The sequence below is a fragment of the Lontra canadensis genome, unplaced genomic scaffold, assembly GCF_010015895.1.
Source record: "Lontra canadensis isolate GAN:19392208 unplaced genomic scaffold, GSC_riverotter_1.0 scaffold7, whole genome shotgun sequence".
Classification (NCBI taxonomy): Eukaryota; Metazoa; Chordata; class Mammalia; order Carnivora; family Mustelidae; genus Lontra; species Lontra canadensis.
The window spans coordinates 9089981-9116287 of record NW_022631001.1 but is presented as its reverse complement, the minus strand read 5'-3'; positions in this window follow the sequence as shown (position 1 = coordinate 9116287).

The following is a 26307-nucleotide window of genomic DNA, read 5'->3' as shown; positions in this document are numbered from 1 at the left end:
TCCTTTAGATGTAGGGTTAGTTTGTGTACTTGAGACCTTTCTTGTTTCTTGAGAAAGGCTTTTTCCACTATATATTTTCCTCTCAGGACTGCCTTTGCTGTGTCCCACAGATTTTGAACCATTGTGTTTTCATTATCATTTGTTTCCATGAATTTTTTTTCAATTCCTCTTTAATTTCCTGGTTGACCCATTCATTTTTTAGAAGGATGCTGTTTAGTCTCCATGTATTTGGGTTCTTTCCAAATTTCCTCTCGTGATTGAGTTCTAGCTTCAGAGCATTGTGGTCTGAAAATATTTAGGGAATGATCCCAATCTTTTGATACCAGTTGAGACCTGATTTATGACCCAGGATGTGGTCTATTCTGGAGAATGTTCCATGTGCTCTAGAGAAGAATGTATATTATGTTCCCTTGGGATGGAATGTTCTGAATATATCTGTGATGTCCATTTGGTCCAGTGTGTCATTTAAGGCCTTTATTACCTTGTTGATCTTTTGCTTAGATGATCTGTCCATTTCGGTGAGGGGAGTGTTAAAGTCCCCTACTATTAGTGTATTATTGTCAATGTGTTTCTTTGATTTTGTTATTCATTGGTTTATATAGTTGGCTGGTCCCATGTTAGGGACATAGATATTTAAAATTGTTAGGTCTTCTTGTTGGAAAGACTCTTTCAGTGTGATATAGTGTCCTTCCTCATCTCTTATTATAGTCTTTGGCCTAAAATCTAATTGATCTGATATAAGGATTGCCACGCCAGCTTTCTTCTGATGTCCATTAGCATAGTACATTGTTTTCCACACCCTCACTTTAAATCTGGAGGTGTCTTCGGGTCTAAAATGAGTTTCTTGTAGGCAGCATATTGATGGGTTTTATTTTTTTTATCCATTCTGATACCCTGTGTCTTTTGATTGGGGCATTTAGCCCATTAACATTCAGGGTAACTATTGAAAGATATTAATTTAGTGCCATTGTATTGCCTGTAAGATGACTGTTACTGTATATTGTCTCTGTTCCTTTCTGATCTACTACTTTTAGGCTCTCTCTTTGCTTAGAGGACCCCTTTCAATATTTCCTGTAAAGCTGGTTTGGTGTTTGCAAATTCTTTCAGTTTTTGTTTGTCCTCGAAGCTTTTTATCTCTCCTTCTATTTTCAATGATAGCCTAGCTGAATATGGTATTCTTGGCTGCATGTTTTTCTCGTTTAGTGCTCTGAATATATCATGCTAGCTCTTTTTGGCCTGTCAGGTCTCTGTGGATAAGTCTGCTGCCAATCTAATATTTTTACCATTGTATGTTACAGACTTCTTTTCCCGGGCTGTTTCAGGGTTTTCTCTTTGTCACTAAGACTTGTAAATTTTACTATTTGGTGACTGGGTGTGGACCTATTCTTATTGATTTTGAGGGGGGTTCTCTGCACCTGAATTTTGATGCTTGTTCCCTTTGCCATATTAGGGAAGTTCGCTAATAATTCTCTCGAATATACCTTCTGCTCCCCTCTCTCTTTCTTCTTCTTCTGGAATCCCAATCATTCTAATGTTGCTTTGTCTTATGGTGTCACTTATCTCTCAAATTCTCCCCTCGTGGTCCAGTAGCTGTTTGTCTCTCTTTTGTTCAGCTTCTTGATTCTCTGTCATTTGGTCTTCTATATCACTAATTCTTTCTTCTTCCTCATTTATCTTAGCAGTAAGAGACTCCATTTTTTATTGCACCTCATTAATAGCTTTTTTGATTTCAACTTGGTTAGATTTTAGTTATTTTATTTCTCCAGAAAGGGCTTTTATCTCTCCCAAGAGGGTTTCTCTAATATCTTCCATGCCTTTTTCAAGCCCGGCTAGAACCTTGAGAATCATCATTCTGAACTCTAGATCTGACATATTACCAATGTCTGTATTGATTAGGTCCCTAGCCTTTGGTACTGCCTCTTTTTCTTTTTTATGTGGTGAGTTTTTCTGCCTTGCCATTTTGTCCAGATAAGGGTATATGAAGGAGCAAATAAAATACTAAAAGGGTGGCAAAGACCCCAGGAAAATGCGCTTTAACTAAATCAGAAGAGGCCCCATATTGTGGGGGGGAGAAATGGGATAAAAAGAAGTTTAGAAAAAAAAATTAAAAAAAGAAAATAAAGAAAAAATATAAAGGAAATATATATATATACATATATATATGTATATATATATATATATTAGATAAACTAGTTAAAGAACATTAAAAAAGAAAAGGGTAAAAGTTAAAAAAATTTAGCGGAAGAAAAAAAAATTAAATTAAAAAAATTTAATTAACCACAAGACTAAAAAATCATGGGGAGAAAACCATGAGTTCTGTGCTTTGCTTTCTCCTCTGGAATTCTGCTGCTCTCCTTGGTAGTTGAACTTGGTCTTGGCTGGATTTCTTGTTGATCTTCTGGTGGAGGGGCCTGTTGAAGTGATTCTCAAGTGTCTTTGCCCCAGGCAGAATTGTACAGCCCTTACCAGGGGCCTAGCTAAGTAATCCGCTCGGGTTCCCTTTCCAGAGCTTTTGTTCCCTGAACACTTTCTGTAGAGTTCCAGAGGATGGGAAGGAAAATGGTGGCCGCCCAATCTCCGGCCCAGAGGAGCCAAGAGCTCAGGGCCCGATTCCTCAGTGCACCCTCAGAGAAAAGAGCCAATCACTCCCATCTCCCTGGCCTCTGGCCACGCTCCGAGCTCACCCAGCCTGTGACCGGTTCAAGATAACCCCAAGCTGAGAGCTCACTCCTCAGCTCTATATCTGTAGCTGGCTTCCCCAGTCTAATACCTGCGAGCTCTGTGACACTCAGACACCCCCAATCCTTCTGTGACCCTGTGGGACTTGGGGCCACGCTGACCCCGGGTGGGCATCACCCCAGTTTAGCCTCTGGAGTGATGTCCCTCAGTGGAACAGACTTTTAAAGTCCTGATTTTGTGCTCTGTTGCTCTGCTGCTTGCCGGCAGCTGGCCCCTCCCCCCACGGTCTATCTTCCCGTCTCTTTGGATTCACTTCTCCACCAATCCTACCTTTCAGAAAGTGGTCAATTTTCTGTTTCTATTATTGCTGTTCTTCTCTTCGATCTCCTGTTGGATTTGTAGGTGTTTGCAATGGTTTGGTAAACTATCTAGCTGATCTCCTGCTAACTGATGTAGTCTCAGCCTGCTACTTCTCTGCCATCTTGACTCCTCCCCCCTACAAAATCATTTTAAAAGGTATTTAACATACTGTAGTGTCTCTAATAGATGTTAGCAATTAATGATAATAATAGGTATTTCTGTCTAGTTCTTCATTTTAGTTAAAATGACTTATACATATTTCTGTATACAAGAATATTTCTAATGCCAGTTGCTTTTCTCCTTGGTTAAATGCAGAAAACCTATACCCTTTGTTTTTAAGCTTGTTTCAAATGTCAGTGACTTAAAAAAAAAAAAAAAAGAGGTCATCCAGAGTCAATAAGATATAATTTCAAATCATAATTTAATATCCATAGAGTTTTAAGCATGTTATTTAAGCTCTAAACTTGAAGCTTTTCTTCCATATATACAAAATGGGGCTAATTACACCTCCTAATCCTGGATCTTGGGAGGATTAAATGAGATCATGATCACAAAGTGCTAAGTGCCATTCCTGGTAGAAAGTAGATGTTCAGTGCATGCTAATACTTCATTTCTTCTGCATTTCCACATTTCCACCATCTTGGGAAGGCCTTTAACACATGACCTTCAAATGATCAACAGAAATACTATTCTGACCTTTCTTACCAGCACTTAACTATCACTATCAGTCTGACTGATTAAATGCAAACAAGACCCTATGTTTTATTACCTAAATATTCCTATTACCTAAATATCCCAATGTATAGTCCCTACAATAGATCATTGATCAAATACACCTGTAAGATCCTGTGCTTAACCAAAGGAAGTCCACAGAAATATAAACAGGGCTTTGGACAGATCATATAGAATGAGAAATATCCATTCAAAAATATATTAGAATCTAGCATTGATGGTAGAACCAGTTTCTTAGTAATCAAACAATTCTAGCTTTTATAATTCAATTTTCCAAAATCCCATGTTTGTGCATATAGGATGAATGCTTACAAAATTCATTATTTTAAAATTATGTGTATATATGCAAAATTGCTCATTCATCACAAGCACAAAGGCAATTCAAAATCAGAGTGGCAGGGTTAGCATTTTTTAAGTAAGCATGTCTATCCTATACATTGAGGGTAGGATTATAATCACTAAATCATCCTGTCCCTGGGAACACATATGAACTGCAAACTAATGAGGTAAGCAATTTTGGATAATTAGAATCAATAGTATCATCCTTTAATTAAACAATATTGATTGCATTTTACTTAGGGCAGTCTTTTGAAATAATATACTCTTATGTAATAAGTCTTTGTCTTGCAAAAAATATGTGCAGGGGCAAGTTTATTTTGACATGGGCTATCCCCTTTGTACTCTTGCCAATATAATAACATTTTACATTTATAAAGTCAGAACTGGACAGATATCCAAACACTAATTATATGACTTCTGGTACCACAATATGTGTGGTTGAAGCTCCTTTTGAACTGACACCACAGAAACCTCTTTCAGGAAAGAGACAGAAATGGCTAGTCCTGAAAAGCTTAATATTTTCTGGTTATAACTGAAAAAAATATGACAAGGATATAATCAATCATTACATAATTTAATATTTTTAAAATAGTTTTCTTTCAATTATCTCAAATTATATGAAAATGTATTATTTCCATAAATGTCTAACTACCCTATAAGCTCTATGAAGGCAGGAATTGTGTCTACTTGGTCACAATGATTTACCTTTTGCTGAACACATGCTTGATAACAAAGTAAACAGGCAACAAATTCTAGTGAGTTATCAAGTTATTTTCTCCAAAATCCTGTCTGATGTGTGTAGACAGCCATAGGAGCTAAGAATCATGGGGCCAAGAGAAATGTTTAACAACATGTTGCCCATGCCCTCACCTTGCTTGACTACATGGAATTTGTAAGAGTCACTCATGGGTGCCTGGGTGGCTCAGTCAGTTAAACGTCTTCCTTGGGCTTGGTCCTGGGGTCCTGGTCCTGGGGTCCTGGGGTCCTGGAATCAAGCCCTGTGTCAGGCTCTCTTTGCCTTCCCCTCCCCCACTTGTGTGCAAGCACATTCTCTGTTAAACAAATAAATAAAATCTTAAAAAAAAGTGACTCATGTTTTGAAAGATCCACTGCACCATCACCCTCAGCCTACCAACTTACTTTTTGAACATCCTCACTTTCAGAAAATCTTTTCTTATATATAATCTAAATGTCTCATGGTATATTTTTAAATCTATTTCCTTTTGTTCTGTCAGTAATGGAAAGAGAGGATAGCTGGGCACTAAACATATCTATTTGAAGATTATTAACATAAAACCATCTTCTAAGTTATGACAAGGTCTTAATGTTATATTTTTTTGAAGTAAATGAGAAATTGTGGTTATATAAAAAGAACTACATAAATATAAGCATATTTAAAGATCATACATTCTTTTCAGTGAATTGAATTATTCCAGAGCCTTTGTCATTTTTCCATAGGCTTTCTGTTGCAATTGTTTAAAATCAGTCTTCAATAAGTGAAATGTAATTGACTGTAATTGAATACCAGCTTTGAATTGGTTCATATACAGTGAGAGAATCCAAAGAAATAGAAGTACAGAGGATCATAAGGGAAGAGAGGGAAAAATGAATGGGAAGTCATCAAAGAGAAAGAAAAACCATGAGAGACACTTAAATATAGGAAATAAACTAAGGGCTGCTGGAGGTGGGGGTGGATTGGTGGCTGGGGTAATCAGGTGATGGGTATTAAGGAGGGCATGTGATGTGATGAGTGCTGGGTGTTATATGCAACTGATAAATTGTTGAACACTACACCTGAGACTAATGATGTACTATATGTTGGTTAATTGAACTTCAAATTAAAAAAAAAAAAACAGTAGTAGCAAAGTCTAGCAGTTATAGGCAGGGATTTCAGAGTCAGAGACCAACACCAAAGTCCTAGCAAGTTTGCTACTTACAAAGCATATGACTTGGGGCAAGATATTTGACTTCGCCAAGATTCAAGTTTTTCATTTATAAAGCAAAGATAATGGCAGCATATACTTCATTGGTCTATTGTAAGGATTAATTGGGATATTGGACTAAACGTGCTTAGCACAATGGCTAGTATATTGTAAATCTTAGCTACCTTTATTAACCATACTTCTCCTCAAGAAGCTTATTCAAGGATAAAGCCACCCATCTACTGCTCCTCAGATCATAGATGTCGCTATTATACCTCTCAGGGTGTTATGGAGCCACTCATTCCATCCCATTTCATAAACCTCTCTATCAGCAATTCTTTTGGATGTCAGCTTATCACATTATTACCAGGGAAACATACGGGAATGTGATTTGTGCCACAATAAGATAAAGTGAGCATATTACTACCATAGTCAGTAACACGTAGCTGGGCATTTTGACTGGTCAGCACCTAGAGCTTTGAATTACAGGTAAGGGGCTAATTAATGAGCACAGCACAAGCAAAACTCCCAGCCAATGGATGCGGCCCTCATTTGGCTTCAGAAAGTAAGAGGCACAGGTGGCCATATAACATAAGATCTCCTTTACCCTCAAATTTTACAAATGAGGCACCACTGCTTAGAAACAGTTACTTGAACAATGAATTAATTCGGTAAGAAAACATGACAAGGCATGGAAAGTGAAGAAATCGTAGCTCCTTTCAATGTATAACAAAGCACCCTGTGAAGTAAGATCTTTGTTGGAGTGAGGCCTACAGGCCAAATTATTTCATTTGAGCTACTGAACCAAGTTCTCCCATTCTGAGAGATTCATTGTATCTGCTACTTAGGATAAAGGAGATTGTCTCTTGGTACTCTCTTCATAGAGGCTACCCAACATTGAGATTGGGGAAAAAATAAATCTACGCTTAGTGTGTTTTTTGTAAATGAGGTACATTGTCTTATCTAACTGACTGAAACATCTGCAATGTCTTTGTGGATCAAGGAAATGATAAAATAATACATGTTATGATTAGATTATAAGTATTCCATTCAGAGAGTAGGAAACATATATATGCATCTATATGTAGAGCTACATGAAGCATTACTATGTAATTATAACTTTTTTTGTATTTTGTATGTTTTTATTATTTTATTTTGTATAATTTTTATTAATTTGTTTGTTATTTCACTTCTGGTTTTTTTTTTAATTTTATTTTTTATAAACATATAATATATTTTTATCCCCAGGGGTACAGGTCTGTGAATCACCAGGTTTACACACTTCACAGCACTCACCATAGCACATACCCTCCCCAATGTCCATAACCCCATCCCCCCAACCCCCCTCCCCCCATCAACCCTCAGTTTGTTTTGTGAGATTAAGAGTCACTTATGGTTTGTCTCCCTCCCAATCCCATCTTGTTTCATTTACTCTTCTCCTACCCCATTAAGCCCCCATGTTGCATCTCCTCTCCCTCATATCAGGGAGATCATATGATAGTTGTCTTTCTCCGATTGACTTATTTCGCTAAGCATGATACCCTCTAGTTCCATCCACGTCATCGCAAATGGCAAGATTTCATTTCTTTTGATGGCTGCATAGTATTCCATTGTGTATATATACCACCTCTTCTTTATCCATTCGTCTGTTGATGGACATCTAGGTTCTTTCCATAGTTTGGCTATTGTAGACATTGCTGCTATAAACATTCGGGTGCACGTGCCCCTTCGGATCACTACGTTTGTATCTTTAGGATAAATACCCAGTAGTGCAATTGCTGGGTCATAGGGTAGTTCTATTTTCAACATTTTGAGGAACCTCCATGCTGTTTTCCAGAGTGGTTGCACCAGCTTGCATTCCCACCAACAGTGTAGGAGGGTTCCCCTTTCTCCACATCCTCACCAGCATCTGTCATTTCCTGACTTGTTAATTTTAGCCATTCTGACTGGTGTGAGGTGATATCTCATTGTGGTTTTGATTTGTATTTCCCTGATGCCGAGTGATGTGGAGCACTTTTTCATCTGTCTGTTGGCCATCTGGATGTCTTCTTTGCAGAAATGTCTGTTCATGTCTTCTGCCCATTTCTTGACTGGATTATTTGTTCTTTGGGTATTGAGGGCTAGTGTCCAAAATCTAATTATAGCATTTTTTATCTGGGAATAAAACATGCTATTTGTTCATTAGCCATCTTCTCTAAGCTTTAATTCTTTTTCTCTCTATAGCTCACTAAAGGATTCCTGCAAACATGCTATTTATCTCTCTTGACTCCAAACCAACTTGTCTCACATTGCAAATTCATCTTAATAGGAGATTGACTTTCAGTATCATTCACCATCTTTTGAGCATCAACAAACAGGCTTGTAGGCTAAGAACAATATACAGATATTCAGTTCCTTAACATTTTGGAAATTGCATAATAGTATCAAAAACACATGCAAAAGAAGCTGGAGATTTAATGAGGATTTCTCACTCATTATATTTGTCATGATTATATGGTAATTTTCACATTGTCATTATGTCCATATTCCAAACTACACTGTAAGGCTCTTCAAGGAAGGAAGCACTCCCAGATTTATGTTCCAGGTCCAGCACGTGTGCAGTGTGCACATACAGCAGGTGCTCTGAAATGCCTCCCTGATAAGTGTCCAAAACCTCTGGAGGGTTTTGAAGTTCATTTTAGACCATAATAACTTAGATTTCAACCTAATTAAGATTAAAATAAATGCCTGAAGACAGATATATTAACACTGTACATTACGTATGCATTTAAATTATAAATCAACTTTAAAGTCTAATATTCCCAGAAAATAAGAACCACTAACAACTCTTTCTAACCACTACCCTTATTTTCATTAAGAGTGCATGCATTGGTTAAATCTGAGGGTGGCTAATAGCAAATTAAAGTGTTTGGATTTCTGTAAGTTTATTTGTATTTCATTCGGCACAAACCCGACCATGTAGCTTAGCTTACTTGCTTGGTTTTTTATTTCTTGCTTTTTTTTGGGGGGGGGGGTCTTGAACATATAACTGAAGCACAAGGCCCTTTATAATAAATGTATGATCACAATCATGCTTAAACTATTCATCATTCTTTCTTAAAACTAACAACTGGATTTCAGTATTCATGTTCGTCTAGACTCCTCTAGATGTACAATCATTTGAAGTTACGATGGGCACATCACTATCACCAGAGATGTGGGAGATTAAACACTGCATGGCAGAGACACAATCCCCAACTTCTGGGAATCTGACCATCGCATAAATTACAACACACACATGCACAGATGAATGAAGACATGTTGTTTGGTCAGGGGTAAAACTTAGGGTTTGACCATTGTTCTAAAAGTGAAGAAGAGGAGCTCATCAATTTATATCTGACATCCAGTTTGTGACATTTTTGGTTGTCTCATGGGATAAACTGTTTAAAATATGCTATTTACTGTAAAACTAAATCCCAGTTACCCTCTTCCAATTTTGTCCTCTTTTGCTCTTGCTCTCAATGTTGCTCCCTTTTTCCCCCAGATTTGACTGTCATTCACACAATGGCAAGACTAAGAAGACACTCACAGAGTATGAATATTAATATAGAGAGGCAGTGCCACCAGTTAAGATGCCTTAGGGGAAAGTGATTGAAGAGGTGAATAAAACAATAGATATGCGTGTGATATGGAAGTGTTTTGTCTAACTCTTCACTTTCTGTTACTTTCTTTGTTTCTGAGTAGTCTTTTACTGAGAGTGATTTTTTTCTTTCTCATTGTGCTAACCTGATGGAATTTTCGGAGCAAGTCAAGTAATGGTTTTACTGAAATGTATGCAACTTTCATTAAAATGTTTAGGTTACTTCTTAATTTCAGAAAATGAGTCAATTTTACAGTTTTAACAAAGAATTTGGTAAATGAATTAACATGTATTCAGTTTCACAATTATGTCCATGAAAAAATTACTTATAATTTAGATGATTTTTCTTTGGCTTCATTTTGTGATTGGTCTCATGAAAACAAAGCCTTTTTTATTGTTACTCTATACCATCACCGTACATGTCTCTGCCTCACTTTCCCCCATCTCTACCATAAAAAGTTGTGTGAATTTTTAGCATTAGAGAAACTATGGATATCATCCAGTCTCAAAATTTATAGTTTTTCACACCAAGAACTCATTTCAATATTTTCATTTATGAATGTCACTTCTGGGTTTTTTTTATTTTTTTAATTTATTTATTTGTCAGAGAGAGAGAGAACACAGGCAGACATAATGGCAGGCAGAGGCAGAGGGAGAAGCAGGCTCCCTGCTGAGGGAGGAGCCTGATGTGGGACTCGATCCCAGGATGCTGGGATCTTGACCTGAACTGAAGGCAGCCGCTTAGCCAACTGAGCCACCCAAGGTGTCCCTGAATGTCACTTCTGAAAGAATTCTGCCCACCAAACCATGATTAATAATAATATTCAGATCTGTATTAAAGACATCTGGAATTAATTGCAAGTATAATATAGTCAAGAATAAATAAATTAAATCTTTTGGGGATAGCTTATATAGCATCAAAAGTGTTGATATACAATTTCTATTAGGTTTTCCAAAATATTGTTAGCATTTTGTATTCCTTCATTAATTCTTCCAAGTGGAAATCTTGTTTATAGACATCTTAGCTGTGGAATTCCCAATCCAGCTAGCTAGCTCATCTGTCTATAAATTAGAATTTATATGTAATCTGGTAACTCAAATAAATGGGACACATTAGAGAATGCTCTTGAAACACAAAGCATTGTTATATTTTAAAATTATTTTACACATATTTAGAAAATTACACAAAACGAAAAGATACAGTGAATTGAGACAGAATGAACATCTTTGTAACACTAACTATTGTCAAGAAAGAATATTTCTAGTATTCCAGTTGTCCCCACTCTAATCACTCTTTTACCCAAGAGCAAAAGACATATATAATGTCAACTTCAGTAGTTAGGCTAAACTCTTTTCAAATGTATCACACCCACTTAAACTCCCACAAACAAAATATGACAGTTATCTTTGCATCATATTTCTCATGAATGGCATTGTGGGTCTTTCAATTTTAGTGCTGAGAGATCATTATGATTTAATTTTTATTTTCCTCATTACAAATAAAATTTGTAACTTCACACTTCCAGTGGATTTTTTTGAAGTTCTACTACTAGATATATACCCTATAAAAATACATTGACCTATGCAAAAAAAGGACATACACAAGAACATTAATAGGGTTATTATTAGCCAAATACTGGAAATTACACAAATATTCATCAAAATTAGAACAGATAAATTATGGAGAATTCATATAAGAGAACGTTATAGAAAGATGAGATGAATGAACTTCATTTAGCAAAAGGAGACAGTCTGTTGCCCATTTTGTATTGGGTTAGCTCTTTTCCTTATTGACTTATGAGTATTCTTATGTATTCTGAATGTGACCCTTTGTCAAGTTACATGTTGTAAATATTTTTTCCTATTGTGTGTCTTTCCTTTGTATTTATTAATGATGTCTTTTGGTGTACATCAACTCCTAATCTTAACGCAGTCCAGTTGATAGATCTTTTCTTTGTGGCTATGGCATCTTAGGTCTAATTTTAAAACTCTCTATTCCCAGATTTCCTATGCTGTCTCAGATTTTTATTATTTTGTCCCATTCTACCAACCTGTTTTCCTTAGCTTCCTACAGCAAAGTTACTCACAGCTCCCACCTTCAAGGTCAAGGCTACCATACTGGTACTCTAGTGCTGACAAATGCAAGAAATACATTAAGAGCCTTTGCCTTATCATTCAGATGATTTGGAATTGTCACCTGATAAACTAGAAACAGAGACATCTCTTATAAGTCCTCTCATCACGTTGGACCCTATTCCTTGGCAGCAGCACCGGACTGATGCCATATTTCCTTATACCTTTGCACATGCTATTTCCTCTACTTAGAATTCTTTGTTCTTTATTAGCCAATTAAAAATATTAATAATTCTTAATGGCAGCTCCTTCCAAATTGCAAGTCTAGTGGTCAGATCCCATTCTAAATAAACAGATTTCTGCTCAGTTGGCGATCAAATATTGTGCCAGCATATTCTACATTTTACAGACAAGGTGGTATTTTAAAATCATGTCCTCTGTTCAAAACCACTCAATAATTTCCTATTACCATTAAGGAAAACTCTAAAATACTTAATACAATTCGCAGTGCTCTTCACTGATCTCATCCTTGACTACTTTGCCAGCTTAAAATTTTGCTATTTTCCCCTTTGTTATTTCTACTACGGCTACACTTAGCTTTCTTCTGTTCTCTAAACATGTCAAATGTACTCTCAAATCCTGAGTGTTGAACATGCACTTTCTTCTATCTGGAATGTTTCCCCAATCCAACCTGACCCCATTTGCTTAACTACAAATCCTCTTAAAATAATTCCTTCTGGGATCTTCCATGACTACGTCAGCCTGAATTCCAAAGCTACAATAGATCCCCCATTATGCCTTCTCACAATATCCTGTGCTTCCACTTCTATTATATTCTTTGTTTCTATTAAGAGTTATTAAATATCTATGGTTCCTGATTATCTGAACCTTACTGAATTGTGGTAGTCATTTCTTTTTAATAACATAATGTCATAATTATTTTATAATAAAATAAAGGTTATGAGAATATTCTCTTTGCTGGCTACAACAAATTCTCAGGAAAGGAATATCTTATGTCTTCATTTTATCCCTTTCAGTGCTTAACCGGGTAAATATTGAGTAAGATATTATCAATGGACTGACTGATTTTTCAAATGGCAATTTATAACAATTAGCTGTCTCGAAATGGAATAAACACCCTGTATTCTATTCTATACTATCCACTGGAAGGAAAGATGGAAGGGAGGAAGAAAGGGAGGGGAGGGAGGGAAGGAAACACTGAGACCACCGACTGATAGCATTTTTAGTCACTTGTTGCAGATTTCACAAGAGCCAGGCAAAAACAGTAAACAGCCTTCTGAATAAGCATGCATTCTATTTTCTAGTTCACCTTTATTAAAAGAGATGACCTAATTTTAATATGCCTGTGCCTCCATTAACACTCAAGAAGTCCATGTATTTCAGTGGTAATTTAATATATGTATATATTCTGTGATCATAATTTTGGGTTTCAACTGTTTTATCCCTCACTGATTTGTCTTAGTACTATTTAATTATTTCTCCAAAACCATGAAAACTAGCTCTCCTAAATTCAATAGATACTACCAAAAGCTTAGAAAATAAGTTAAAGAAATAAGTATCTTTCAGGCAGTCAGCAAAAAACCAAAGATTGGTAATAATATAGATAATGCTTATTGAGTACCTGGTTGTTTTTCTAAGTACCTGAAGTGTATTGCCTCCTGGAATCCCCTTAAACCTCTGATAGGTAATATTACATGCCCCACTTTGCAGATGAGAAAACTTAGGCACTAAAATTCAATAACTTCATCTAAGTCACAATGAACAAGTGATGGAACCAGAATACAAACCTTCCCCTTCTTACCCCTTCCCCTTGTAAGCTTCTACACAACCCAAATGAGACTTTTATCTGGCTCTAGACACACAACTGGCATAGAGTTCATGGCCATATGAAGGATTCTTTTTCAAGAGCTTAGTAAGTTGTGGTATTTTTTTTTTCTTTAAAGATTTTATTTATTTATTTGATGGAGAGAGAGAGCGCAAGCAGAGAGAGCATCAGGCAGAGGGAGAAGCAGACTCCCAGCTGAGCAGGCAGCCTGATGTGGGGCTAGAACTCAGAACCCTGGGATCATGATCTGAGCCAAAGGGAGATGTTTAACTGACTGAGACACCCAGGTGTCCCAAGCTGTAACATTTCTAAAGCCTCCAAGACTATGCCTGACAGAGCTTCAAAGTAAGGTCAGCCCTTTGTCACTTCAATTTTATCAGACATATTATTCATGGTTCTTTTTCTTCAAGGCTCACAAGTCTCCTAATGAAAAAGATAAGCAAGAAAATAAAATTGTGGGCTCCATACCAGAAGAAAAATTGTTTTGAAATAAGTAAGTTTAAAGAGGTACTTTTGGTTCACTTTAGCCTCTGCAAAAGCACATCAAGGCCAATGGTACCTATATCCTAAGGTTATGCGTATTCAGGCTCAGCCCTCAAAGTAAAGAAAGCCATGTAAACAACAGTCCTGTTGACAACAAGCAGCAGACAACAACACAGAAAAAGAACAAGCATTGATGAGATGATAAAACTGTTGGAAAAGTCTTTGAACTTCTCATCAAGCTAAACATACATTTACCTACCCTATGACCTGCCAATTCAACTCCTTCATATTTATGAAAGAAATAAATAATAATATCTATTAAAAAAAAGGAACGAGCATTGGGCATTGAGTATATGGCACCAGTTAAATGCATCTCAATTTCTCATCATGAAAAATGGAGATAAAGTCTACCCAGTTGTTGTGAAGATCAAGTTAATTAAAGTACTACATAAGTAGAGCATAGGTCAAAACTATAGACAAAGGAAAAATGAGACCAGATTCATCCGAAACAATTATGGCCAAAATAAGATCACAATATATTCAGATCATTGATGTAAACTAAGCCAACTGATCTCAGAGAAGTGTTTCATACAGCAGTGCTGAGTAGAAGATGAGATGTACCTTCGTACCTTGATAACCACACCCCCACCACCAATTTCTTTATTTCCCTTGCACACACACCATTAGCAGTTACAGCTGAATGGGGTCAGAGATAGGGATGAGGAAAGCTGCCAAAATAAGGCAGACATTAATACTCCAGAAGTAAAAATTAAATGGATGGTGGAGAAGAGAAATAAGATGCCAGAAATCTAAATATTTAATTCCAAGTGAATTCCATTTATATTACAGAATCAAAGTCTAGCTCTCTGATATCTACTTCTCCTCTGTTCTCTTGGTTTGAAGTCTCTCTGGAAAAACAAATTGCACCAATGGCAATGTTTAAGCTTCCTTATCTCCAGCAGGGATAAAGGATGGTGGTAGTGATGGCAGCGGCAGAAAAAAAAAAAAAATTAATTCATTCTGGATAAACAAAGAAGTGCCATGCCCACATTTTAATTTCCCCAATGTTTGTTGGCTGCCAATTTATTTCCTTGCCTAGGGGAAAATTAGCTAAACCAAGATCTTGAAATTGTTTTTACCATCCCAAAGATGCAAGTGCTACTAAATGTTTTCATGCCGTCTTTAGGAGCTCCCAGAGTTCCAAGAGTCACCCAAGATTCATACTCTCTTTTTTAGAAACCAGGCTGGTGGGTCCCTAGGAAAACAAATCATTTTCATGAGATGAACTCTCCTCCTGGCCAATAAAATCCCTTTATAAAGGGGAAATATTTCTCTTAGCAATTGCCATTTCCCTTAGACTTGTAAAACTGGTTTACTTTGTGTCTTCTTCAGTATTTCTTGCTTTCATTGGCATTTCTAACCTTAGAAAGGGCTAGGTATTGTTTATTTGGGAAGACAACACCCCTGCCTGAAATTTGAGATGACCCAACCCCAACAGCATGGAGCAATGCTATTAAACAGATCCCATGCAACACGAGATTGTGGGACCTACTGCGTTTCTCCCTCTACTTGTAACTAGAAGATTGTCAGTGCTCTCCAGTGGGTAAGGATATCCAGAGGAATACAGAAATTTAAGGACAAGACATCAAAGAACTCTGTGTACTGTCAAAGGAAAGCTCAGAAGAGAGTAAACCCAGAAGTGTGGGTGCAAAGAAAATTCTCATTTTAGAATTAGAACATTATTTCCTATTCTAACCATTCTAAAAGGCATATTGTGATACCTCATTGTGCTTATAATTTGCATTTTCTTAATGGCTGTTGATGTTTAGCACATTTTCATGTGCTTAGTTGTCATAGTATATCCTCTTTGACAAAATGTCATTTTATGCCTTACCTATTTTCCAAATGGATACTCTGGAGTTTTTTTAAATTGTTCAGTTTTGAAAATACTTTATATATTCTAGGTATGAAATCTTTGTTAGATATGTAGTTTGAAAATATTTTCTGCCACTCTTTAGCTTGTCTACTTTAATGTAGTAATTTTTCCTTTTGTGACTCATGCTTTTGGTGTCAAGTCTAAGTACTCCTTGCCTACCCCTAGATTCCCCAAATTTTCTTCTTTTTCTAAGGACTTATATTTTTATATTTTAAATTTAAATCCATAAGCCATTTTGAGTTAATTTTTGTAAAAGACATGAAAATTAGATAAAATTTCATTTTTCTCCCTTGGATGCCCAGTTGCTCTAGTACCACTTGTTGAAAAGATTATCTTTCCTTCATTGAGTTGCTTTTGCATCTTTGTCAACAATCCATTGGCACATTTGTATGAGTTCTCTATCCTGTTCCATTGATCTATGCATGGATCCCCCCCACTAAGACCACAGTCTTAATTATTGCAACTATATAATATATATTGAAATTAGGTAGATTGATTCTCTACTTTATTCTTCTTTTTCAAACTTGTCTTAATTCTAGTTCCTCTGTGTTTCTATATAAAATTTAGATTAATTTTATGTATATCTATAAAAATATTTCAGAGTTTAGATATGAATTGTGTTAAACTTGCATATGAATTTGGGGAGAATAAATATCTTTCTTACTTTTCCAATCCACGCTCATAGAATTTCTATTTATATCTTATTTGATTTCTTTCATCAGAATTTGTCCTGTGTACTCAAATCCTAAAAATACGTTTTCAGATTTATACCTAAGTATCCTTTAGCAATTTTAAATGATACTGCATTTCTAAAATTGGTGTTCACATATTCATTGGAAGTATATGGATATACACTTGATTTTTGTGTGTTTATCTTGTATCCTGCAACCTTGCTAAACCCACTTGGTAGTTTTAGGAGGGTTTTTCTTTTTTTGGTAGTTTCTTAAACAACCATATGATCTATAAGTAGAAAATTTTCTTTCTTCCTTTTCTGTCAACATTCCTTTTATTTTGTCTTTATTATTATACCACCTAGAACGTCCAGCACTATGTTGAATAAGAATAATGAAAGTAAAACATTCTTTCTTGCTCACAGTCTTAGGCAAGTACATTCAGTGTTTAACAACCAAGCATAGTGTTTTTAGATTTTTTTTTTTTTTAAGATGTTATTGATAGGGTGCCTGGGTGGCTCAATGGGTTAAGCCTCTGCTTTCAGCTCAGGTCATGATCTAGTGTCTCAGGATGGAGTACCCAATTGGGCTTTCTGTTCAGCAGGGGGCCTGCTTCTCCCCCATCTCTCTCTGCCTGCCTCTCTGCCTACTTGTGATCTCTCTCTGTCAAATAAATAAATAAAATCTTTTAAAAAAATTTAAAGATGTTATTGATAAAGTCAAGAAAGTTACCAATCTATTCCTAGTTTTCTAAGAGTTATCATAAGTGAATGGTAAACTTTGTATGATTTTATGATTAACATAATCATATTTTTATTTTTCTTCATCCTATTAATATGGTGAATAACATTGACTGACTTTGAATACTGAACCAGATTTACATCAGTGGAATAAATTTCACTTGGACATTTTATATAATTCCTTTTATGTATTTCTAAATTCCATCTGCTAATATTTTGTTAAGAATTTTACATCTATATTCATGAGTAATAGTTTACTATAGTCTGTAGATTAGTTTTTTTTATTTTGTGCTGTCTTTGGTTGTTTTACCAAGATAATACTAATTTCATAAAATCAACTGGGCACCGTCTCTTCTATGTTCTGGAAGAAATTTTATAAAATTCCTGTTCATTCTTTGTTAAGTACATGACAGACTTCTTCAAAGAGGCCTTCTGCACCTGGAGATTTCTTTTTTGGAAGTGTTATAATTATGAATTCAATGCCTTTAATAGATATAAGCCAATTTAAATGATCTATTAGTTGAGTTCTGGTAGTTTCTGATTTTTTTTTTGAGGAATTAGGCCATTTTCTATAAATTGTCAAATTTATTTGTATAGTTTTTCATAGTATTACCTTACTATCCTTTTGATGTCTGCAGTAAATGTAGTGACATCCATATTTTTTTACTGATACTGTTAATTTGAGTCTTCTCTCTTTATAGTTGGGCCATTTTTAAAAATCCACTCTTCAATTATTTATCTTATAATCAGTCTTTTTAGAAAACTTACATTTAACATAATTATTCTCGTGTTTGAGCTTAAGTCTGGCATTTTAACGTTTTTTGCTTTCTGTTCCTTCTCTCTGTTTTTTGTTCCTCTGTTTTCTTTTTCCTGCCTTCCTCTGGGATATCTGAATATATTTTACAATTTGATTTTGATTTGTCAATAGTATTTTGAGTGTGACACATTGTATAATGTCTCTAGCAGTTGCTCTGGGTATTACATTATACATTATATATAATATATGTATTACCAATCTACTGGATGTCAGTATTTTGCCAGTTCAACTGAAATATAGAAACTCCACATCCCTTTACATTCCATTAGTCTCTCCCATTTATATTACAATTTTATTAGATATTTCTTCTACATAAATAGGCCCCATCATTCTGTGTGACAATTTTTGCTTCAACTGTCAAACAAAATTTAGAAAACTCGAGAAGAAAAGCCTATATAATTCATCCATATTTTTAAGTATCATGCTCTATTCTTTTCTGATATTCTAAAGTTCATACTTCTTTTGTTTCCCTTTTGTTTAGAGAATGTCCTTTAGCCATTCTTTTACAGTAGGGCTTTCAGAAACAAATTCCTCATCTGCAAATGTCTTGGTTTCCCTTCATTCCTGAAAGATCTTTCCAGTGTGTATAAAAATTGGGTTGACAGTTCTTGTCTTTTAATACTTGAAAAATATTATGCCACTTCTTTCTGGCCTCCAGTTCTTGATGAGAAATCCAGTGTCACTTGAATGTTTTCCCTTATAAACAGGATGCATTTTTCTCTGGTTGGTCTCAAAGTTTTATTTCTGTTTTCAGCTTTTACAAGTTTAATTATGATATGTCTTGGCATGGGTATCTTTACATTTACACTATTTGGAATTCACTTGTTTCATATTTATTTTTTAATGTATACAACATAACTTAATATATGTATAGATTATGGAATTATTACCATAATCAAGTTAATTAACACATTCCTTACCTCACATAGTTATCACTTTGCATATGTGTGTGTGTGTGGGCGATGAGAATATTTAAGATCTACTCTCTTAGAAAATTTCAAATATATAATGTAGCATTATTAACTAGAATCAACATGCTATACATTAGAATTTATTCATCTTATAACTGACAGTTTGTACCTTTTTCTTTTTGTCTTGTCCTACAGAATTTTTTTCACTTTATTTTCAGTGTTCCAGAATTCATTGTTTATTCACCACACCCAGTGTTCCATGTAATACATGCCTTCCATAATGCCCACCAGGAGGCACACCCAACCCTCCTAATTCCCTCCCCTCTAAAACCCTCAGTTTGTTTCTCAGAGTCCACTGTCTCTCATGGTTTGTCTCCTCCTCCGATTTCCCCCAACTCACTTCTCCTCGCCTTTTCCCAGTGTCCTCCGTGTCATTCTTTATGCTCCACAAGTAAGTGAAACCATAGATAATTGACTCTCTCTGCTTGACTTATTTCACTCAGCAAAATCTCTTCCAGTCCCATCCATGTTGATACAAAAGTTGGGTATTCATCCTTTCTGATGGAGGCATAATACTCCATTGTATATGTGGAACACATCTTCTTTATCCATTCGTCCATTGAAGGGCATCTTTGTTGATTCCACAGTTTGGCGACTGTGGCCATTGCTGCTATGAACATTGTGGTACCCTTTGACCAACAACTCTCCATTTCTGCCCCCCATCAAATCCCTGGCACCCACCATTCTACTCTCTGTTTCTATGACTTCAACATTCTTAGATTCCACATTTAAGCAAGAGTATGCAGCATTTATGTTTCTCTGTCTGGCTTACTTTACTCAGCTTCTTGAATCTGTAGGTTTGTATGTCTTGCCAAATTTGGTTTTGTGGTTTTCGGCCACTTTCTTTTTCAAACCCATCCTCTTTCTTTTCTCTTTCCAGGATTCTGATGACATGGATATTAGATTTTTTGTTACAGCCTCACAGGTTCCTAAGGATTTGCTTATTTTTCCTCTTCCATTGTCTTTCTTGTTCAGACTATACTACCTTCTAGTTCATTGAATCTTTCCTCTGTCTCCTCCATTATGTTGTGAACTCATCCATTGAGCTTTATGTTTTGGTCATTATATTTTCTGGTTCTAAAATGTCCACTTGCATTTATTTATTGATTTTTGAGATTTTTCTATTTCTTTCCCAAGACTTTCCAGTCTTTCATTTGTTTTACTTTGTTCATAATTTTTCATTGACACTTTCTTGTCATGAATGCCTTAAGTTATTTGCCAGGTAATTCTAACTTTTCTGCCCTTTTGGCATTGACATCTATAATCTTTTTTCACTCAGTTGGAGATCTTCCTGTTCTTGATATAAGTGGGTTTTAATTGAAATCTGAACACTTCCATATTATGTTAAGAAACTCTAGATCTTAAATTTTGTGCTTTAATTGGCATTCTCTGATACTGTTCAATCAGGAGAAAGGTGAGTGCAATCTTTTTACTGCCAGATGGAAGTAGAAATACAGGCTCCCCAATCAGTTTCCATTGACACTGGTGTGTATGTGTGTATATGCATGTGTGTGGTGAGAGGGACAGGTCAGTGGCTGGTCTTTGTTACTTCTCAGCTGGGTGGAAGTTCTGGTTCCCCTTGTGATCTCCACTAACATTGCACTGAAAGTGACCTCATTATTTCTAGGCAATGTTGAAAATTCTGACTCCTGCTGGACCTCCTCTGACACCACCCCAGCTGGGACGAGGATAGAGGCCTCATTACTGCAAGGTAGGGGTTAAAATCCACCACGTGAACTCCACCAACACTGTGAGTGTTACTGGCTGGCAGGGATGAGAGTCCAGTGTCTCTCTTTGGTTTTCTCTCATGACATCTGGCAAGGTTGATTAGCATCTTACAACCACATGAGGGTGGATATCTAGGTTACTCATTGCCTTTGCTGACATAGGGAAGGTGGGGCCACAGTTTTTCTGTGGTGTTTGGCTAGAGTAGAGCAGTTGTTACCTCCATGTTTTCTATCTTGCTAAATTGTTCCTTTCCTGATCATTTCACTAAAAAAGAGGAAGCTTTTGTTGGGGCTTTTTAAATTTGCACTTTTAGTATTTTTCAGGTTCCAGGCGTCTTCAGCTCTGAGCATGGGACACGGGACAAAAAAAGAAAACCAAGGAACACCACATGTCATTCTCTGGGCTCTAAACTGGGGAGTCTGCCTTCTTTTCTCCACTTTTCAGATTCTTCTCGTGTTTGTTTTATGAATAAATGTCCAAGGTTTTTAGTTGTACTTAATGGGAGGAATAGGGAAAAGTACGTCTACTCCATCTTTCCAGAGGCAAAATTTCTCTCTTTTTTATTTAGAATACCATTTTATAAATACTTAAACTTATTAGTATTTGAATTTCTTTATTCATCTTTATTTCAATTTGTACTTTAATAATATTATTTAATAATACAGTTTAATATAGTTAATATAGTTTAATAATATTGCTTGATCTTCATTATATGCCCTTGAATTGCTCTATATGGTTACCATCTCTTTCCAGAAAAAATAGTAATGAGAGTATTGTAATGGGAGTATTGCTTTAATTCAAAAACAATAAAAAGGGGAAATTATTTTTAGGAAAAATATTAGGTATAAAACACCATATGAAGGTATAGCAAAAATTATGAAATTTTATAATTATAACACAAAGTATATATTTAAAAAACACTGGACTTTTTGAAGGTCCCTTCTTCTCCCTGTATGTAACAGTGGTGTAGGCGGGGTGTCAGAAGATATATGTGTGACTTGAGCTTTTCTCCCCTATACTAGGTCTGTCTGTTAATTCTTCGCTCTAACACTTCAGCCTTAACATGCAGAGACCTAACATGCCAGGATCTCTGTGGCGGCTGGATATCCCAGGATCAATGGAAAAATGCTTTTCATTTCATTGTCAGACATGCTAGGACATGCTGTGTCCCCTGATAATATTTTGTGCACAGTTGTGCACAGTTTCTGATTTTCACTCTCTGAGGGTGTCTGTAGTTCTGAAACAATTAAGTGCAGCCTGGCACATAAACTGAAACATGTCTTGCAAACATGAAACGCATGTGGTGATCCCAGTAAAACTACACATTGATTTCTGACCTAAGGCTCTCCAAGGAGTGTCCCTAATCTCCCAAGGGGAAAGTTCTGCAAGGGAGTTGTTGATTAAACTGTAAGATTAAAGAAAATTTAAGTGGCTGGACAGCTCCCTATTCACTGCATGTTTGAGACGTCTTGAGAACATGTGTTATTCTTTTCAAAGTTGGTTGTAAATCAAACTTTCTAAATTGCTTCCAGATCGGTCCTTTCAGGCAAAGCATTAAAATGATGGTTCTATCACCCAAAACGCTAATTTTTGCTCAGATCTCACATACTATTATAAATCCCCTTTACCTAATACAGAAGAAGGAGATGCCAATCCAACCAGTCATCTTTTCACTAGGTCAGCAGATGTGCTTTCTGGATTAGAAGCTGCTGTTAGCAATTTGGTCACACAATTTAGCTCAGATTTTTTTAAGAGATTAGTTGTATGTCTCTGAAAAATTTTTGGCATAAATTCTGAAAATATTCTTCAGAACAATGAATATGATATCAAATGAGAGTAGGATATTTAAGTTACAAAAAAGTAGCCTTTCTGACAAGAAGATGTTTTATAGTTCTTCAGTTTCTTAAAAATAAAGTGTTTGATTATCCTATTTCAAATATACACAATACTCACTCTTGAGTCTTCTCCTTCAGCTTTTTCTAGTCAAAATTTCTTTTAACTGGACTTTAATGACTGACTACTTAAAAGTAATGAGTGCATTGATCATGGCAGAAACTCTTAACCGATTTCTACAAATGAACTCTAATCCATCTGTGAAGTCCCTACATTATGTGCCTTTTTTTCCTCCTCTGAATAAGGGGCATATAGCTTACATTAGATTTTCAAAGATACATATTAATTCAAATTCTACCACAAAATATTTTCTTTCTTTAAAATAGCTAAAGAAAGACTAACATAAAATGTGGACCACCATTTAATAAATATGTACATACATCCTCAAATTTAAAAAGAGAAAAAAAACTTACAACTTGCAACTAAAAGTATAAATATACTAATATTACTAAGCCAAACAAATATTTGTTTACTAAGCCAAACTAGTATTAGTTTAATTTTGGAGCACTGATTATTTGTTCTATTTAAGAACCATTTAAGATAATACAAAATGAATTTTATAACTCCCCAAAATATCAACAATTAACTTTCAACTTGCTAAGGTCAGGCCTTATTCAATGTCCTTTGAAACAATTTTTTTACTCACAGGTGACACCATTTATTCTACATAAATGTGTCTGTCATGAAAGGTTCTCCATAAGTCCCCAAAGGGAAAATACAGACCTGGTAAATGATAACAAATATTTTTAAATATCATATGAGTTTCCAATCTTGGGTAAAATGGGGTAAGCACACTTGACTCTGTCTTTGTCATTGAATGCAGCTATAAAACCTGGATATAATACATGGAACAGATCTTTGAGGACTCTAGAAAATAAGTAATAGCAGGCAGCTAGAATCCAAAGTACCACCAAACCAGTGGCAACATTACCATATTTGTTTAAGATTTTATTTATTTATTTGGGAGAAAGAGAGAGAGACAGAGAGAACACAAGCAGGGGGAGAGGCAGAGGGAGATGGAGAAGCAGACTCCCTGCTGAGCTGGGAGCCCAACACGAGACTCGATCCCAGGACCCTGGGATCATGATTGGAGCAGAAGGCAGACGCTCAACCATCTGAGTCACCCAGGTGCCTAACATTACCATTTTTTAACCAAAATATCCTTCATGTACACAAGACTTAGGTGCAGTGCAGCCTGAAACCTGGAAGTGGACAGAGAGTGCAGCCAGCAAGAGCTTTAGGAGACCCATTTGAGGAGCAGGAAAAAGAACACGTAATGTTCAGATACATGGCAGAAACTTCCTTCCTGTATTTTTCCCCTCCACTCTCCTGTACTTCAGCTCCCAAACAGACTTCAGAGAGGGCCACAGGAGACAAAACTCTGAAAGTGGTGAACTTTCCTTCAGCCTCATCAATGGAGCTATGTTCCCAAGAAGGTAGGTGATCCTCTGTTGCTTTTTTCCCCACTCAGTCCTGTATCTGCTTTGTCCTAGATGCGGGTGTATCTGTGAAAGGGCACAGGAGAAAGACTAATAACTAAATCTTCAGTTTTCTGTTCATGTGACTCAAAAGGGGAGCCCCTGGGAAACAAACTTCAGAGAGGCAAAGAGTGAGGAGCTTGGGAAAGCAGTGTCATAGAATAATTTATGAACTTCTGAACTCACTCTTGAGTTGTATATGTGTGGATCTGATAGTAATAAAAATGTCTGACAGTTTGAGAACTGAACTACCATACAGATCACCCCCCACCAACCCACGGTGGGAGACAGATCCTAATAGTACTACAAAGGCTTTGAAAACTGAAACAACAATGGAATAAATCACAGCTGATAGAAGATGGGCTAGAACTTGCAGTCTGAACATGACTAAGTAGAATGATTACTGAAACAGAAGTAAATTCTCCATAGGATTTAAACTTACACACTCATAATACAATTCAGAGTTATTCAGCATAAAAAGAAACTCAACTCTCATGGGAAAAACAATCAACAGACATCACTACCAAAGTGATACAGATTTTGGAATTATCTGAGAAAGATTTTAAGGTAGCTACCATAAAATTCCTCCAACGAGCAATCATGAACATCACAGAAATGAGTAGAAAAACAAGTAGTTGAAGAAGAAAAGAAGAAGAAATAATAATAATATAATAGAGAAAAAACAAACAAATTTTAGGACTAAAAGTAAATTAATTTCAATTTTAAAGCATTTAGTGGAGACAACAAGGAGCCAATGAACTTGAAGATATAGCAATAGAAATTAATGAGTCTGAAAAATACAGATGAAAAAATTGAAATAAATGAATAAAGCCTCAGAAAACAGTGGACATCAACAAAAGGTCTAACCAACCAGACTGTTTTTGAAAACAGTCTTAGAATGAGAAGAACATGAATGTGGTATTAAAAAAACATTTCAAGGAACAGTACCTAAAACTATGGCAAAAGACATAATCCTATAGTAGATTCAAGAAGTTTAGTAAACATCAAACAAAATAAACCCCAAAAAATCCATGCCCTGACACATCAAACTGCTAGAAATTAAAGGCAATAAAAATAATTTGAAAGCAGCTAGAAGGAAAAAAAATGCATTTTTTAAAAGATTTTTTTCATTTATTTGAGAAAAGAGGCCATAAGCAAGAGGAAGGGAGAATCTGAAGCAGACTCCGCACTGAGTGCAGAGCCCTATGTGGGACTCAATCCCAAAATGGCGAGATCATGACCTGAGCTGAAACCAAGAGTTGGACACTTAAACGACTGAGCCACCCATGCACCAACTCCCCCACCACAAAAATGCATTTTCTCTGTAGGAAAAGCAACCTGAATTTTCAGATTTATCATCGAAAACAATGGAGGCCAGAGGTGACATAATTTTTAAATGCTGAAATAAAAAGTTGTCAACTCAGTAGTCTGTGTCTGGTGTAAATATCTTAAGGGAATGAAGGTAAAATACGAATTTATACATGACGCTAAAAGCACAATCCATAAAAGGAAAACAAATTGACATACTGAATTTCATTAAAATTAAGTGCAGAAATAAAGCCACAATGTAATACCACCACCTACCCTATTAGAACAGCTGAAAAAAAACAAAAAACTGAGTGCTAGCAAAGACCGAAGCAACTGGAACACTCACACATTGCTGTGGGAGTTCAAAATGGCACAGCATCTCTAGAAAGCCATTTGTCAATGTCTTCAAATGTTTAACATATACTTACCATGTGATTCATTAACCTCTCTTTAAACTACTACCTTAGAGGAGGCGCCTGGGTGGTTCAGTAGGTTAAGCAGCTGCCTTTGGCTCAGATCATGATCCCAGGGTCCTGAGATCAAGCCTCATACTGGGGTTCCCTGCTTGGTGAGGGGCCTGCATCTGCCCCTCTCCCCTACTCATGCACTCTCTCTTTCCTTCTCTCTCTCTCTGTGTCTTAAATAAATAAATAAAATCTTCAAATAAAAGTTCTTAAACCTTTAAAATAAATGAACTACTACTATCTTAGGA